This window comes from Oncorhynchus mykiss, chromosome 9 (assembly GCF_013265735.2).
Source record: "Oncorhynchus mykiss isolate Arlee chromosome 9, USDA_OmykA_1.1, whole genome shotgun sequence".
Taxonomy (NCBI): Eukaryota; Metazoa; Chordata; class Actinopteri; order Salmoniformes; family Salmonidae; genus Oncorhynchus; species Oncorhynchus mykiss.
The window spans coordinates 15065544-15083561 of record NC_048573.1 but is presented as its reverse complement, the minus strand read 5'-3'; positions in this window follow the sequence as shown (position 1 = coordinate 15083561).

Sequence of the window (18018 nt, the reverse complement as noted above, 5' to 3'; positions counted from 1 at the left end):
TCTATCTCAAGGCCATCAGACTGTTAAACAGCCACCACTAACATTGAGTGGCTGCTGCCAACACACTGACTCAACTCCAGCCACTTTAATAATGGAAATTGATAGAAATTGATGTAAAAATATATCACTAACCACTTCAAACAATGCTACTTAATATGTTTACAGTACTCATATGTATATACTGTACTCTATATAATCTACTGCATCTTTATGTAATACATGTATCACTAGCCACTTTAAACTATGCCACTTTGTTTACATAACCTACATTACTCATCTCATATGTATATACTGTACTCGATACCATCTACTGCATCTTGCCTGTGCCGTTCTGTACCATCACTCATTCATATATCTTTATGAACATATTCTTTATCCCTTTACACTTGTGTGTATAAGGTAGAAGTTTTGGAATTGTTAGGTTAGATTACTCGTTGGTTATTACTGCATTGTCGGAACTAGAAGCACAAGCATTTCGCTACATTCACATCTGCTAACCATGTGTTTGTGACGAATAACATTTGATTAGACAGCTGCGCCACTGGGGAGGCCCCATCCACAAAGTATCAAAATACAGAGAGGTGTTGGTAAAGGTATATTGTCCTGCAAACAGCCATAATGGGCTATTATAATACTGTACATGGTGTCCAGGTCAGGATAACCAAAACATTTCTTTATTAAAGACTATCAGAAAGAATGCAGGTGCTTATTTATTTTCATCCGAAGCCATGAATGAGTGAGTCTCTCAGCTTTATGTAGGTGCCGCTACAGTATATGACTGTGCCATCAACTTGATAATATATAACAATATTTTGGAGGTTATTTCATTTTCAAAAAAACAAAAATGAGCGATTGTAATCTGAATAAATGCCAAAATAGTATTTGTAAAGGCCAAACCATGAATTGCTGTTTTTAGAGGGAGAGAAACGCTGGGCCAATTGTGCGCCACCCTATAGGACTCCCAATCACGGTCGGATGTGATACGTAATAATAACAATAATACTTTTTGTTGTATTTGTTTTGTCTTTTCTGGTGGATTAAAGTGAAATTGCAACAAATCAAATCAAATCAATGTTTATTTGTCACAGTGAAATGCTTACTTACAGGCTCTAACCAATAGTACAAAAAAAGGTATTAGGTGAACAATAGGTAAGTAAGGAAATGAAAACAACAGTAAAATGACTGTTTTTTTTGTTGTCCTAGACTTGGCACTCCGGTACCGCTTGCCATGCGGTAGTAGAGAGAACAGTCTATGACTGGGGTGGCTGGGGTCTTTGACAATTTTTAGGGCCTTCCTCTGACACCGCCTGGTGTAGAGGTCCTGGATGGGAGGCAGCAATCACAGCCGGTTGTTATACAGCCAACCGAACTAAGAAATACATTTGACGATAGAATTCTCCCCCTACCCTCCGTCTAGGAAAGTTTATTGTCCAGCTACCTGCTAATAGCCATAATGACGCTGTGCAACGTGACCGTGTGTTTGAAAGAGTATTCTCCAGTAAGCAACAATTTGTTTACCTTCATTAACTCTGTTTAAATATTTCTGTAATTCAGTGATATTTATTCCCATAGTAATGCTGTCACGAATCCCGCTTCCTGAGTCTGTGTTTGCCTGTGTTTCTGTCCTGGAGTGTGTTTCCGGTGTCCTGGAACGCACCCTGTCTGGTTGCCGGGCGAATTAGCTTGTTGGGAGATCGATGTTCACCCGCACCTGTATCCCATCAGTAATCTGCACACCTGTCCTGATCATCACCTCTCCCCTTCAAGAGCTCTGACCTGACATCCATTCTCTGCCGGATCGTTAGCCATGAACAGTATGTTGTGCCATAGTATCAGCCTCAAGTTGGATAGAATTTGTTTTGTTGTTTTTTACGTATTGCTTGCCTTAAACTTACCTCCGTTTGTTCTGTCTTCAGTAACTCACCCGGATCAATTACCCCATTCCCGCCTGGTCGTCGGAGGATTCCGCTACCCCATTGGATCCACCTATTTACTCCCATCAACTCACCACCGCTGCCCGCTACGCCACCTGGATATATCTACCCATTCACATTCACATTCACTTGTAAATAAATACTCACCTTCTTCCTACTCTCCTTGTCCTGCTCTGCTTCTGGGTTCGATTTTGAAAGAACGTGACAAATTCATCATCGATCCATAACCAAATAAACAATGGCATTTTGAAAGAGTATTTGTATCATTATTTTATTAATGAAAACATAAAGATGCCATTATTAGTTACATTGTTTTAGTTTCAACGTGCAGACCGGCATTAAGAACAGCGGGAACGTTTCCCGTAACATTAGTTACAACCTCTTTATTGGAGGATGGAATGGAACCAGAATAGAGATCTGAGATCAGATCTTGTGGTTTGACATCAGAATGTGCAGATGTTTGTTTCATGTTGCACTATGAACAGATAGATGGATACGGAAAGACAGACAGACAGACAGGAAGACATACACTGAGTGTACAAAACATTAAGGACACCTGCTCTTTCCGTGACATAGACTGAACGGGTTAAATCAGGTGAAATCCACTTCAATCAGTGTAGATGAAGGGGAGAAGACAGGTTAAAGAAGGATTTTTAAGCCTTGAGACAATTGAGACGTGGGTTGTGTATGTGTGCCACGCAGAAGGTGAACTGGCAAGACTAAATATTTAAGTACCTTTGAACGGGGTCTGGTAGTATGTGCCAGACACACCAGTTTGTTTCAAGAACTCTAACGCTGCTGGGTTTTTCATGCTGAATGGTCAAATGGTCAAAAAATGGTCAAAACGCTTTCTCTGTATACTGAGATATATATATGTGCAGGCCTAGCTAGCTAACCTAATTTGTGCCACTGCCCACAAAGGAAATGGACATCTTCAGCCACCCCCTCCCTTCATACACACGCAGCTCTTCTCACCTCTCACTGTCACACTGCTGCTTAGGAGAATATGTCAAAACCACAGTCAGCATGCTAAGTAACTAACTCCTCCCAGGGGTTTGGTGGTTGACTTGTTCATTAGACAGTTGAAGCTCAGTCTCAGCCGGCAGCTAGCCACATAACTGACATATCTATAAGCGACTATTTATCAGTTGTGCACTCGATCATTCTCTGAGGGACTGTTTTTGTTTGTTTGGGTGACACGGCAGGAGTCGATGGACGGTTAAAAAAAATGCCTTTTGTCCAGCATCTCACAAACAGTGTCAGCAGCGTCTCTAGACTATTTTCCTACTGAGCCGACTGCGAGCTGAGGTAGTTTTTTCACGTCTCATGCCCTCAGCCTGTGCCTGAGTGTATTGCCTAACCGTGTGTTAACACTAAACTACCTACTACATAACACTCTATATTAAGTTGAGAGTTGCAGTTGGAACAGTACGTTCCAAAGTTAGTGTCCTGTGTTCCCTACAGTTCCTGTGGCTGTGACACAAATGTTTTTTAGTCAGAATAAGAAAGCTACAGATGCTTTAAAGATTTACAGAATAAATTAGCATGTCCTGTTTATCTCAAGTCAACTTCCTCTTTCTGTAAAAGGAGTGGACACAGCAACACTGTGGTCTTTCTGTGGGTGGACAAGATCTGAGGAAGGAGTTTTTGGATAAAAGTCAATATTGCATTTACAATACCCGGTCATGTTTACATTTTCAGTAGAATCTGTAGTTTCACTAGGAAAGGTGGAAAGGTGTCAAAGGTTTGACATCATGGCACATGTGACATTTATCATTTGGTTTAGGAGCTATTTGGAGGTCAACTGTGTGTGAATGTTCTTGCGTTACAGCACAAACAAGGTAGGTCTGTCAACTGTTCAAAGAAATAACCCAGGAAAGTAGTGATCAGAGAGATAGATTAAATGTAAAGGAGAAATTAACATGACACGTGAACTACAGTATACAGTATGCTAAAAGAGCATTGCCATTCATCTCTCTGTAAAACACAAAAAGCCCCACACACACAAACAACTGACCTGGTCCAACCTTTGTTTTGTATGGTCAAAAAGGTGACAAACGTGTGTGGAATAGGGACATACTGTCTGTGAGAGAGTAGGTTTAGGAGCTAGGTTTAGGAGCTCTCTCTCTGTGAGAGAGTAGGTTTAGGAGCTAGGTTTAGGAGCTCTCTCTCTGTGAGAGAGTAGGTTTAGGAGTTCTCTCTCTGTGAGAGAGTAGGTTTAGGAGCTCTCTCTCTGTGAGAGAGTAGGTGAAGACACCATAAAGTACAAAATATCAAGTTAGTAGCCTAGATTTACAAAATATACACAGGCAACAGCCCAAAAGGAATAGCCTCTGTATCAGGCTTAACCTATCCTCTCTACATGAAGAGGGCAAGACTGAGAGAAACCAGAGAGGAAGAGTTGAAACGAGACAGATACATGTCCCAAAAATCTGTCTTCTCCATCATGTGGTGTTTTCACTGTTTTTGTATGGAGGGCAATAAGAAAAAAGAAAAAGAATAATTGAACGGCTTACTTGCTGCTTGTTTGATCAAATAGAAGTTTCGTAATGATGAGGTTGTTACGAGTGTACTGATGGAAGTAGGAGGAATAAACACTATTCAGTAAGAAGGTTCTAGAGCTCAACATGTCTTCTCCATGCAACACATTACTGAGATCTGTTACACTATCTGACAACAACACCATGACATTGATGCACTGACACACATCTCTCTTTTTGTTGAGTCATGCTAGAATAACGGTGAGAAACAGTAATATTTGTAAAATGTATTGTAGGACATGGTGATACAGTAGTAGTAGTAGTAGTTGTAGAGGTATTAGTAGTTGCATTGTTCATACACACTGGTTGATATTTTGTCATTTTAAAACCATGAAAGAGGATCAAAAGACTAATTCCTTATATTACTACACCTCACCACATCATTTACCTGCCTTGGACAACAGACTGCAGAGACAGTATGTAAATATGAGAATAGAGTCACTGTTACCAGTTATATAAATAGATTCAATGAAAACAGATTTCCACAACTGTCAGTATCACCCACAAATCGAGTCAAATTGACAGGTGCTGTTATGAAATTAATACACACTGTAACTACAGCGAGCTAGAATCCTACCTACAGTATACATCAGAGGCAGAGCTGTTGTGAGGTCACTCCCACAGACCAGAGACCCAATGAGGAAGACAGTATTCAATCAAAAACTATAACCAGTAACTGGTTTTCGAGGATAAGCCATGAAGCTGAATTGTTCCTGGTCTTTTAGCAACCCCCTCAGAGCTGGGCCTGTAAATACCACATAGCCTTACATCCCATGCATTTAGTCATGATCAAATATGTTTTTGTCACTGACATTTCATTGTGTTCGAATGTATGACAAACATATTTATTACTGGATGGGAAGAGTAAAACTGGAAATTGTACTGTAAAATGATTTTATCTTTTTTGGGGTTAATTCATGACAATTAATATACTGTAGTGAATGTACCCTATTGATCCCTTTCATGATCTCTTTGTTTTGAGGTGTTTCTCACACACTGTGAAAGTGGACACTGAGCACTGAAACATTCTATTTTGTCTAGGTGTTTTCAGAAATACTTCATAAAACAGAGAGGAAATGTCCATTTCAACACCTTTATTTAAAAATGATTGATGAAAATCTCAATTGGCAACTAAGCTCACGAGGCATTTGCAAGTTATATTCTTTAAGATTCCCAAAATGTATGTACTAATCACAGATTGTCCCTCGAACTCACACATTGGGGAGCTCAAAAACTATTTTAGGCTGAAAGGAAGGCTGAAAGAAGGTTGTATGGATGAGTTGACTATAACCGTTTACTTGTGCATTCATGCCCTCTTGTGGATGATTGATAAAAAAGTGAAATACAAAAGCAAATATATTGTAAAAGTAGTCTTAACTCTAATATTCTGTGAAATGTATATACTAATACACTGAATTTACTGAGTTACAGTTCATGTTAATTAGTCAAAGTATTATTATTATTATATTAGATATTAGTCAAATTAAATTAATTAATTAGTCCCTAATCTCTGGATTTCCTATGACTGGGAATGCAGATATGCATCTGTTGGTCACAGATAAGTTTTAAAAATGTAGGGACATGGATCAGAAAAGCAGTCAGTATCGGGTGGGACCACAATTTGCCTCATACACCGCGGCAGTGTTGATCAGGCTGTTGATTGTGGCCTGTGGAATGTTGTCCCACTCCTCTTCAATGGCTGTGCGAAGTTGCTGGATGTTGCCGGGAACTGGAACACACTGTTGTAGATGTCGTTCCAGAATATCCCAAAGAAAGCTCAATGGCTGACATGTCTGGTGAGTATGCAGGCCATGGAAGAACTGGGACATGTTCAGCTTCCAGGAAATGTGTAGAGATCCTTGAGACATAGGGCCATGCATTATCATGCTGAAACATGAGGTGAAGGGGGCGGATTAATGGCATTACAATGGGTCTCAGGATCTCAAATTGCTAATAAAAAAATGCAATTGTGTTAGTTGTCCATAGCTTATGCCTGCCCATACCATAACGGTTAGAGTGTTGGGCCAGTAACTGAAAGGCTGCTGGATTAAATCCCCGTGCTGACAAGGTAAACATCTGTCATTACGCCCCGGAACAAGGCAGTTAACCCACGGTTCCTAGGCTTTCATTGTAAATTAGAATTTGTTCTTAACTGACTTGCCTAGTTAAATAAATGTATGTAAAATCCACTTCAATCAGTGTAGATGAAGGAGAGGAGACAGGTTAAATAAGTATTTTAAACCTTGAGAGAATTGAGACATGGATTTTGTATGTGTGCCATTCAGAGGGTGAATGGACAAAACAAAATATTTAAGTGCTTTTGAACAGGGTATGGTAGTAGGTGCCAGGCACACCTTTTTGTGTCAAGAACTGTATCACTGCTGTGTTTTTCACCCTCAAAAGTTTCCCTTGTGTATCAATAATGTTCCACCACCCAAAGGACATTCAGCCAACTTGACACAACTGTTCAAAGTTTTGGAGTCAACATGGGAAGGCATCTGTTAAGTAATTATGTAATCAATGTTCATAAATTCCAATTATCTTTATCTGTCTGATACCCAGAGGTTGTAAAGTTCTGGTCTTAAATAAAACAGACAGAATTCCCAGCTCACAATTGATCAGATCCTGATTTATTTGTGAGAGCTCTGCAGTTTACACAAATACATTCCTTTTATACCATCCTAACCTACGCACATACATACACACCAACATAGGGATTTTCTCATGAGTCTCACCACAGTCTATAACCACTCAGCTGACAGTTCCAGGCTCTCCCAGATACTAGAGCTCTGGAGGGGCTCTCCCTGTCCTCTTATATCCACAGATTTACATCCAGGTCGGTTTCAACATAGGTTAATGCTCCTCTCCATTCTCTTTCTACCCCCACATACATTCCTTTCTTCCTAGGTACCTGCCATATAACACCTTCCTAATGAACAAACTGATTTAACACTACAAGAAAGACAGGGTAGAATCTTTGCCAGTTATAGTGCCGTATACCTCATTTAGTCATTATTCATAAAAAATCCCATAACAATCCACCCTTTGACTAAATATTATACTCACGAGCACACATCTATTTTTATTAGATAACACTCTACACTTTGACTAAATAGTAAGGATCACACATCTATTGTTCTCCAAAATCAACCTAACAAATACCAATATATGTATTTACATTGACTGTTCTAGGCCTACATCAGAATCATAACTCTTCTTATCAGGGTTTTCGTTATAATCTTCATCAAAGAAAGTCTAAACATCAAAACAAGGAAACCTAAACATCAAAAATTGTCTCATCAAACATAGGCTCCTCGTAATTTAAAGACACAGAGCCCTCTCCTAGGCCTGGAAGTCTGTATTCTTCATCCCACTGGTCAGAGCTTTGAATTGTTCCGTATCTCACCATCTGTTGAGTCATCAATTTCTACAGAGTCCTGGAAATGAAAACTTTCACACACGGAATCAAACCACATCTGCACAAAACTAACACAGTCACACAGGTGAAAGTTGCCCACATTTTTTCCTTTCCCAAACACACTATCAAACCAATTTGTTAGAGCATTATCTACTCCAGTTCTCTGCCAGGGCCTTGGTCACTGATCCGTCTGGAGCTGTGTCATCGGGGATGAAATTACAACATTCTGCTCTGAACCTCGTACACCCCCCACCCTTTTCAGCCAGTAACATATCCAAGGCTATTCTATTATGCCAAGCCATCAGGCTGGTCGCTTCAGTCTGCTCTGCCAATCCTTTTATTGCATCTCTGGTATAATTGATGAAGCGCTGTTGATTATAATAAATATAATTGATCCAGTCCACATTCTTATTGAGAGTGGACCACCAGAAAATACTAGACTCTAATCCTGCTATGATCTGATTTCTTGCTTTGAATTCGTCTGGCACCCCCCCTGGAACACCAATGCTGTCAATGTAAACTCTATTGTCAAAAGATCCTGACTGATCCTGACTCTTCTACCTGGCTCTGGGTAAGGTTAAAGAGCATGCCTAGCTGCACTAGTGCACAACTATCGGTCCAATTGGTAGGCGGTTTAGGGCACAGTCTCACACCCCCACAAATCACCAGACATCCACTCCATCCACTCCAGGTCGAGTCCCTCATTGTCTTGTCGGTTGTAACATTCTCTTTCCTATGGCAAGTTCTATGTTCTTACTTCCCCTATGTCCCATCCGTGTGTGGTGTAGCGAGCCATGCAATAATAATGTCCTCCTGTAACTGTGAAAGGAGGAAATCTGAATGTGATGAGCACATGGGGATACAGATAATGCAACTGTCATTGTCTGGTTTCCCTGCCTTCATGAACAGCTTTACCATACAGGCCATTCCCCTGGGTAAATCAATTCCATCAAATGGAAGGGGAATGGTTATCAACTGAGGTTTTGCTGTGGTGCAGGCCTAACATTCTTCTTTCGCTACTGATCTGGCTTTATACTGAATCCATTCTAACCATAGGTTAGAATCCCCATAACCCGTTTCCACCTCAATCACTTCCAACCTCTTACAGCTACCCCCCTACTTTTTTCAATTTCCACCTGAAGACATACCCAAATATAACTGCCTGTAGCTCAGGCCCAGAACCAAGGATATGCATATTCTTAGTTTCATTTGAAAGAAAACATTCTGAAGTTTGTGTAAATGTGAATTGAATGTAGGAGAATATAACACAATATATCTGGTTTAGATAATACGATGAAAAAAACATACGTTTTTTCATTTTTATTGTTGTATCATCTTTAAAATGAACAAGACAAAACAAACATTCAGATAAGATGATGGGGACAATTTCAGTGAAAAACATAAGAGGGCAACAGTACTTGTGCAAACTTTCAGAATGATAACTTCCAAAATGAGTGGGCTACATGACATTTATCATGAAGTCACCCAGGTGTCGCACACAAGTAGCCCAAATGTACCCAAGTGGCCAAATTGGTGAAGTTATACATTTTGAATGGAACTATATACAAAATACCAAAATGGTATTCTAACACACCATCCCCCAAAAAATGGAGAAAAAAACATTAAAAAAAATTATAAACATTTACAAAATAACACTTTCAATATTTGGAAGACCCTCAGTCCTCAACACAATATTGTGCTGCTGATGCCAGGTGCCATAGCAGTCTCTTTCTGCTGTAAAGCAGAGGGTCACCAAGCATGTGGGGTGGGATGGGGGACTTCATTTTGCAAAGAACACAGCGACGCCTCCATGCTGTGCCCTTTTGGCCCTGAGGCACATCCATGCCTGCAGAAATAAATTTGGGCAGATGAACATCACTTGTGGCAGGAGCAGAAGGGACAGAGGTAGAGGGGCCAGAACGTGGTGCTGTGGTGCTGTAGCCAGCAAGCTCCTTGATGAGCAGCTCTCTGAAGGCTAGCTGTGAGATGGGGGGCTTTCCACAACTCTTAGCCATTTCCTTGTGTAGGATAAATGCATTCACCACAGCAATGTCGATGAAATGATAGAAGAAAGTCTTGTACCATTTCATTGTCTTATGGAGAACATTGTAATAGCCTATCAGTGCATCTGACAGGTCCACACCTCCCATGCTCTTGTTGTAGTCCTTTATTGCAGTTGGAATGGGGACATTTTTTTGCGGTCCATACCCCAGTAGTGCTGAGACAACAGGTGTCCGGCTGGATGAACCAGCTGCAGTGTGGGATGGACACCGTGGCACTGGGGGCTCCCATTCGGAGTCAGTGTCACTGTGAAAGAAAATGTTCAGTTAGAATAGTTTCACATATGAGCCCTGCATCAACAGGTATAATAAACAGATATAGAGGGAACATAAGGTTAAATATATTATTATAGACCTGCTAGGTCTACTGTCTCATTTATATTATGACAGACCAGCTAGATCTAATGTCTATTTTATATTATGACATTTCAGCTATATCTACTGTCTCTATTATATTATGACAGACCAGCTAGACCTACTGTCTTTATTATATTACAACAAACCAGCTGTATCTACTGTCTCCATTTCACTTTGGCCATTGGTGTGGCCAAAGTAATTTAATATATGTTGCATAGTGTGGGATAACTTATCTACAGTAATTTACCATCCTTAAGAACTGCAACATATTTATTTTCATTAATCATTTTAATGCTTATAAAATCACTTTTTCTATCATATATTTTCCTGCCCTATTGGCTTAAAATATTTCCTGTCCAAACCTCAATGTACCATACCCCTATTTATTATCGATGATGAATAGGATTTTTTTTTCTCGGTTGTAATACCAAATCAATAATAGCCAATTCGAAACCTTCATAGCCAATGTTTAAAAACAGAATCCTGAACCTCTTCCTCTTCCTCACTAGAGTTTCTTCCCCCGCTCCCCATATCTTGTCCTGCCTAAATTCCACTTTCTCCTCTGTGGTTCAAACTATAATTATGTCCAAGAGCTATAAACTCCATCATGATTAATTTACCTTGAAATCAGTATCACAAATGACCACAAATTATCCAAATGGCCCTCCCCTGAGGCTGATCAGACCACAAGGGAAAGCCATGATAGAGGTCAAAGGTTATACCACCCTTTTACAGTCGTTTTATGCAATTTATATATTCCCGGAACATTCCCTTATCAAAAGAATTCACGTGTTCAATTAAAACTCATAATATTCCATATGTGAGTGTACCCCTTTAAGATATCTTGTCTCTGGGAAACGTGGAAATCCCCTGAAACCCAAACTTTTACTACAAACAAAACCTAATAATTATGTTAATACTATTGTAATCCCTCAAATAATTTGTTTTAAATTTCCTCAATGTTTCATGTAACTCATTCAGTCTTTCTCCAAATAGTATCCCCAAAATGCTTGATAGGAATACCCTGCCATTAGATACCCACAACTGTGATTAGCGTGCACTGTCCCTTTTAAAATGAACTAACCTGCAATCCACTTTGTGGACCTTTCCTTGTTCCTCGTAATGAAAACAGATTATAATGTTAGTATACCTTAACTTCCTGTTAAATTTCACTGGTGTTACCTGAACAATCAAACCAAAATCCATAACTGGGAACTATTACAAAACTTTTACGATACAACTATTCAGACCTCCCTCTCTTATAGCTAAATATAGCCCAGTGAACGCCTCCAATCCGTGATGGCCACCTAGCAATTTTGTTGCTAGTTTTAGCATCTTTCCAGACTACCCTGACGATATTCAGCTACCTTTTAAAAATGTATTAGGAACTTTTAGCAACTTTTGAAAAGTGACTCAAAGCTATAATGCACGCATTTTCCCTCTAAATGACACAAACAATTTTCTCTGTCACCCCCAGTCACAACCTCATTGCCTGGCTACAAAAGTGCATTTTGAGGGATGTCAACAACAGGCGCCCAGGCCGCAGCCACTTTCAACGAATTGCAAATCATTTTTGGCTAACTGCAGCAGCAGTAGTACGGGTTCGATAAACCAAACCCAATTTATCACAAATCTTGGATCTTGAATAGAACTTACAACATCAATTAACATCTCTCAATCAAAATTGTACTGCCAGAAGTATAGAAAAGAGTATACCTGAACAATGGTCATATCCATTTGAGTAACGTTATTGTGTATTCAACGTAATGACGCTGTTTTACGTAATCACGAAACAATTCAACCTACCTCTAGGCAAAGATATATCCCCTATTTGGATTGAGTTTGGCTTTAATTCTATCGTAAAAATAAAATCAAACTTTCCCTACTCCAAAATTTAAACGTACCATGTACTTCGCTAAATTTATAAGAACATTTCGATGGGCACAACTCTATCGTAATTGTCTCTTCGTTATTATTTAGAATTCATTAGATTTAGGTAACTGTCTCTTCTATGATTCAGCATTTTAAATACGACTCCATTCCCAATACGTTATTCAAGCAGATCATTTAGACAACAGACACCGTCTTGCATCGAAATTCACTTCGCAATTATTTTGAATGAATAGTCTCTCAATTTAACCTCAACAATCTATTAAAAACGTTCAATTTATATCTTATACAAACACTAGCCACCGTATCTTTCTAGGCAAAACATACAAATAGTTTAATAGTTTCCAATCAAAAACTCAGATTTTAGTCAGATCATTTACAGGGAACCGAACTCAGGTGTCCAGCTTGGAAGGCAGCTATTTAAACACTGAACCACTATAACTATCGGAATGACGGAACCTCCCCGCCAACAACCCTATTATTATAATTGTCTGTAGTCGCAAACTCCGGCACCGAGACAATTCCCAAAAAATAGCCCTAACTTAAATGTCAAGGCATCTCTCTGCCGATGAGTCTCCTTACTCTCTCTCTCTTCTATCAGAATTTAGGAATAGTTACTATTGTGACTCTTGAAAAGTTATTAGGTCTCACACATGAGCGAATTATCGTTTCTTATGACTCTTGACTTGTTAATGAACCTATCTCACACACACATCATTTATCCCTTGCTGATATCCTTCTTTAAACTTACTCTCACTCTTTCCGTACTCAGTAATTTCGGTGGTTGTCTCCTGCTCTGTCACAATGTTTACAGGGAGCCTTACACTCCCGGGCCTGTTTCATTGCAATTTAAATGTTTTATATTGTCTGATCATGTCCATATTTTCCCTTCTCTCTTAGGTCCCTTCTCCTTAACTCCTTTATGTTTGTCTACAATTACTCCAGTAGTTACGGACATATGCTCTGACTCAACCTCTTCTCTCTGTTTACAGTCTCAGTGATCATGGCCACCTTTATTGCGGTGTTTACCCAGAGTCTCACGATCTCTAGCAAAAATGACCCGGATCGTTACAGTTAAAGCATCTATCTCTCCCTTTCTTTTGACTGACCCTATATACTTCTAACATGGGTTCCTGTCCTTCTTCCCCCGCCTGTGGGTTCAGTAAGGCAATTCGGGGATATTGACTGACCTTCTCTCCTTTCTCAGCCTCTACCCACTCTGACTCGACCCCCCTTCTCCTTGGGCTTTGATTATGTGACTTCAGCCTTCTGAGGGATAAAGGCTGTTCTCTACCCCTCTTTTCTCCCTCTGATCTCTTCCTCGATTCGGCTAACCACACCCTTGCCATGTCTAACCCCTCTGCTTGCTGCTTATCTACTTTGTCCTTACACGCCTTTTGTATTTGTCTTATCATTAGTCCCAACTTCTCTACGTCCAACCTTCCATCAAATTCATACTTCTTTCTCCACTTTAGACAAAAATAGACATTCCTCTTTCTTCCCCTTCATTTAGCACTCATCTCCCGTTAATTCCGGAATCTCCTTTGAGGATTTAATGCCCATTGCTAGTTAACTTTGTAGTCACTACGCTTATTCTCCCTATCTAGGTGTATGTGCTTCTATTATTTATGTGTGTGCTTTTCACCGTTATCCAATGACTAGAGTTTTGTACGGTATATTCTCACAATCTATGTATATACCTCCTTCCTGTTAGTTTCCCTAGGTTCACAAATAGTTTACATTCATTTGTAATAGCCCCCTATTACAGACCCACTAATATAGTCTTGATCAGGTTCCACCTTAGATCTCAATATTAATTAGTTTACATTGGTAGTGCAGATACCCTAAGTCGTTTCGGACCTAAGTCGCTGAGGACTTTTCCATTCCTAAATCCAATTCCTGTCTTCCAATTGCATAGAATAGTACCTATATCATGGTTCTCTACACAAAATTCTAAAGACAGGTCACCAGATCAGAATGCCCAATGGATTTTAAAAACCAACGTCTAAACCCCACAAGAGTCATTAACCATTTTTCTCCAAGAGTTGCCCGAACGTCAATTCCCCAAATCCGCAAATAAAGTTTTACTGACCTTGTTTGTAGGCTGGGAAAAGCAATGTTTGTGAGATTCCGTCACCGTCTCTGTCGCCCTTAGATCTATACCGGTCTGTTCTTTGAACCCCATTTTCAGCAGCCAGGTCTTTCATTTACGGGTCTACTTCCCGCCCGTGCACGGTTTTCGGCGTGCTATCTTCGGACGACAGGGACAGATTTTGGAAATCCGCTCGAAGGACCAAATTGTTAAGTAATTGTGTAATCAATGTTCATAAATTCCAATTATCTTTATCTGTCTGATACCCAGAGGTTGTAAAGTTCTGGTCTTAAATAAAACAGACAGAATTCCCAGCTCACAATTGATCAGATCCTGATTTATTTGTGAGAGCTCTGCAGTTTACACAAATACATTCCTTTTATACCATCTTAACATACGCGCATACATACACACCAACATAGTGATTTTCTCATGAGTCTCACTACAGTTTATAACCACTCAGCTGACTGTTCCAGGCTCCCCCAGATACTAGAGCTCTGGAGGGGCTCTCTCTTATCTCCACAGATGTACATCCAGGTCGGTTCCAACATAGGTTAATGCTCCTCTCCGTTCTATTTCTACCCCCACATTCTACCCCCACTTCCTAGCTACATGCCATATAACAAACATTATTTAACACTACAAGAAAGACAGGGTAGACTTCTTGACAGTTATAGTGCCATATACCTCATTTAGTCATTATTCATAAAAAATCCCATAACAGCATCCCTGTGGAATACATTAATCACTTTGTAGAGGCAGTTCTGAAGGCAAAAGGGGGTGCAAATCAATATTAGCAATGGATTTCCTGATCGCCCTGCCATTTCAAGGCTTGACTAACCACTGGCCAACTCCCTATCACAAAATAACGATATGCACTTGTTCCTATCTTTCAGTACAATTGTGGAAGGATGAGGTCAACGTGGAGAAGACAGGGTTTGGTGTTTGGGATGATGGAAGTCAAACACAACAGATGGCGAGCAGTTCTTAAAATGAAAACAGTTCACAGGTAACCTTAATCCCTATCATCAGATGACATGGGTGAACAGGTTCCACCATTCTGAGTGACTCATGAAGAGCGGTCTCTGAATAGGTTGGGCTACAATCACCAGACAGTCAACCACACAAACAACTCCTCACACAGGATGTCACACACAACACATTGAAAAAGGGTGGCAGACAATAAAGGAGCAGGTCTGGAGGCTAAGGGGCAATCGGACCCGAAAAAAGTTTAAAGAAGTACCTCCATTTTATTGAGTGGATGTACTGGTTGGGTAAATAAAATAAGAATGAAGTACTCTCTCAACTTTTCAAAGACATCCGATTAATATATCAGCTGTAATATTTTCACTCTTAGCATGCACCCCGTAGAGGAAATGGTGCCGGGAGCACCCGGTACCGGGTACTTTGCCACCTCAATTTAAATAGCGGTCAATATCGTCCCTTTAAATGCATGCTACCACTGCAAGCTCTAATTTGCCGAAAACAACAGAATCTCAACTTTTCATTTATATTAAAACATGTCTGGGATAGGGTCCCTTTTTCAGAATTTCTGCCTGTCTGACGTGCCCAAAGTAAACTGCCTGTTACTCAGGCCCAGAAGCTAGGATATGCATATAATTGGTAGCATTGGATATAAAACACTTTGACGTTTCTAAAACTGTTAACATAATGTTTGTGAGTATAACAAAATTGATATAGCATGGTGGAAATCCAAAGAAAATCCAACCTAATTTAGTTTTTTTGAGCTCCCAGGCACTTCAAATGCAAAACTATTGCTAAATCTAGTTGACACTAGATGTCAACAGTCTTTATACAAGGTTTCAGGCTTGTTTTTTGAAAAACGAACAAGTAATTGTATTTTTTCTGAAGAGAGCTCCATAAGAAAAGTAGTGTTTTGGTGAGCGTGAATGAGGGCGCTCTCTTCGTTATTTTCCTTTCCTATTGAACATACTACTTTCCATATTAAATATGATCGTTTATTTAGATATTAGAAAACCCAAGGATTTATCCTTGTTTGGATGAAGTTTACCAGTAGCTTTTTGGATTCCTTTGGCTGCATGTTGAACGAGTGGATTACTGAAATCACTGGCGTCAACTAAACAGACTTTTTGGGATATAAAGAAGGACTTTATCGAACAAAACAACCCTTCATCTTGTAGCTGGGTCCATTGGGATCTGAAACAGATGAAGATCTTTAAAAGTAAGTTATTTATTTTTCGCGATTTGTGATTTTGTGACACCTATGCTGGTTGAAAAACATGTTGATGTGGCGTGGCTGTCCTCAGACAATCGCATGCTATGCTTTCGCTGTAAAGCCTATTGTAAATTGGACAACGCAGTTCGATTAACAAGATTCTAAGCTTTTGAATGATGTAAGACACAATTGATGTAAGACACAATTTTTTATTTGAATTCCGCGCCCTCCAATTTCACCGGATGTTGTCGTCCCTTTAACCAATACGATATCTTTGGCACTATGATCTTACAGCAAATTAATTTGTTTCATTCTTTTAACAGGGTTATAAACATGTTTTGCTGCTATCAGTGTTTTTTGGGTCACTCCACGTAAAAAAAATTGATATCACATGAAACAGGAGACTCTGGATTCCATTGCATCCAAACATATCACTGTCCGAACAACAGGTTATACACCAACCCTCAAGAAAGTGTTTTACCAAACTTCACCTACTACAGTCAAAAACAAGTTGTAACATATTAACTACATATTAATTACGTAAGTAAATATAATGCATTATTTTATATTAAGTTGCTTGTTCCTGTGTAGAAACATTGTAATTACAATGCTTTTCTTTATAAAGTGATGTAACAATGTTGTCCTAGATTGACTCTGGAGTCCATTGCATCCAAACTTATCACTATCCGATCAACAGGCCATACACCAACCCTCAAGAAAGTGTATTACCAAATGTCACCTACTACAGTCAAAAACACGCTGTAACATAGTAACTGCATATTAATTACTTGAGTAAGTAACAATGTGTTTCCCTTCATATTAAGTTCCCTTCTACACAAGTTACTGTGTAGAAACATTGTAATTACAATATGTTTCCTTATAACAACATTTTAATAGCAAAATGTTGATATACGCTGCAAAACATTTAATAATATTGAAAGTACATAGTTTTGGATTCTAGCTTGAAATATACTTATTCATGTTACCAGACTATAACTTAGTGATTACTGTACATGTACAAAAAAAATGTATATGTTGAGGTCAATGAAGAGTGGTTAAGAACTAGGTGTATGGACAGTTACTGACTGAGACAAGAGAGAGCAGAAAGTTTACATTTTGTCAACCATTTTTTCGTTAAATACTATCCCTCCTAAGGAGGGAGGCAAAGGGCAACAGTCTGGGTTCAGTCACTGAGAAGGTAGGACAGCTGTGGATAGAGAGGAGTGAGGAATTCGGCCCGAGGTCAGGTCAGATTAAGTGACAAGTTGCAGGCCTATTTCACACACATATACTTCCACGCGCACAAAGGTTCTAGCATCAGACAGGGCCATGACTACACCAATGAGAGGAACCAATTATTTTCCTGACTTAGCAACAGAGACGTATTGGCTGTCTAGATGTGCAAGTAGTTGACTCCTCCGAGTAGGAGGGTATAAATATACTGTATGTGCTTGTTACATTCTTTTGTTGTCTTTGCAGTTTTATAACCCAGTGAGTGAATAAACTTGGTTTGAGCTTTTTCTAGAGTGT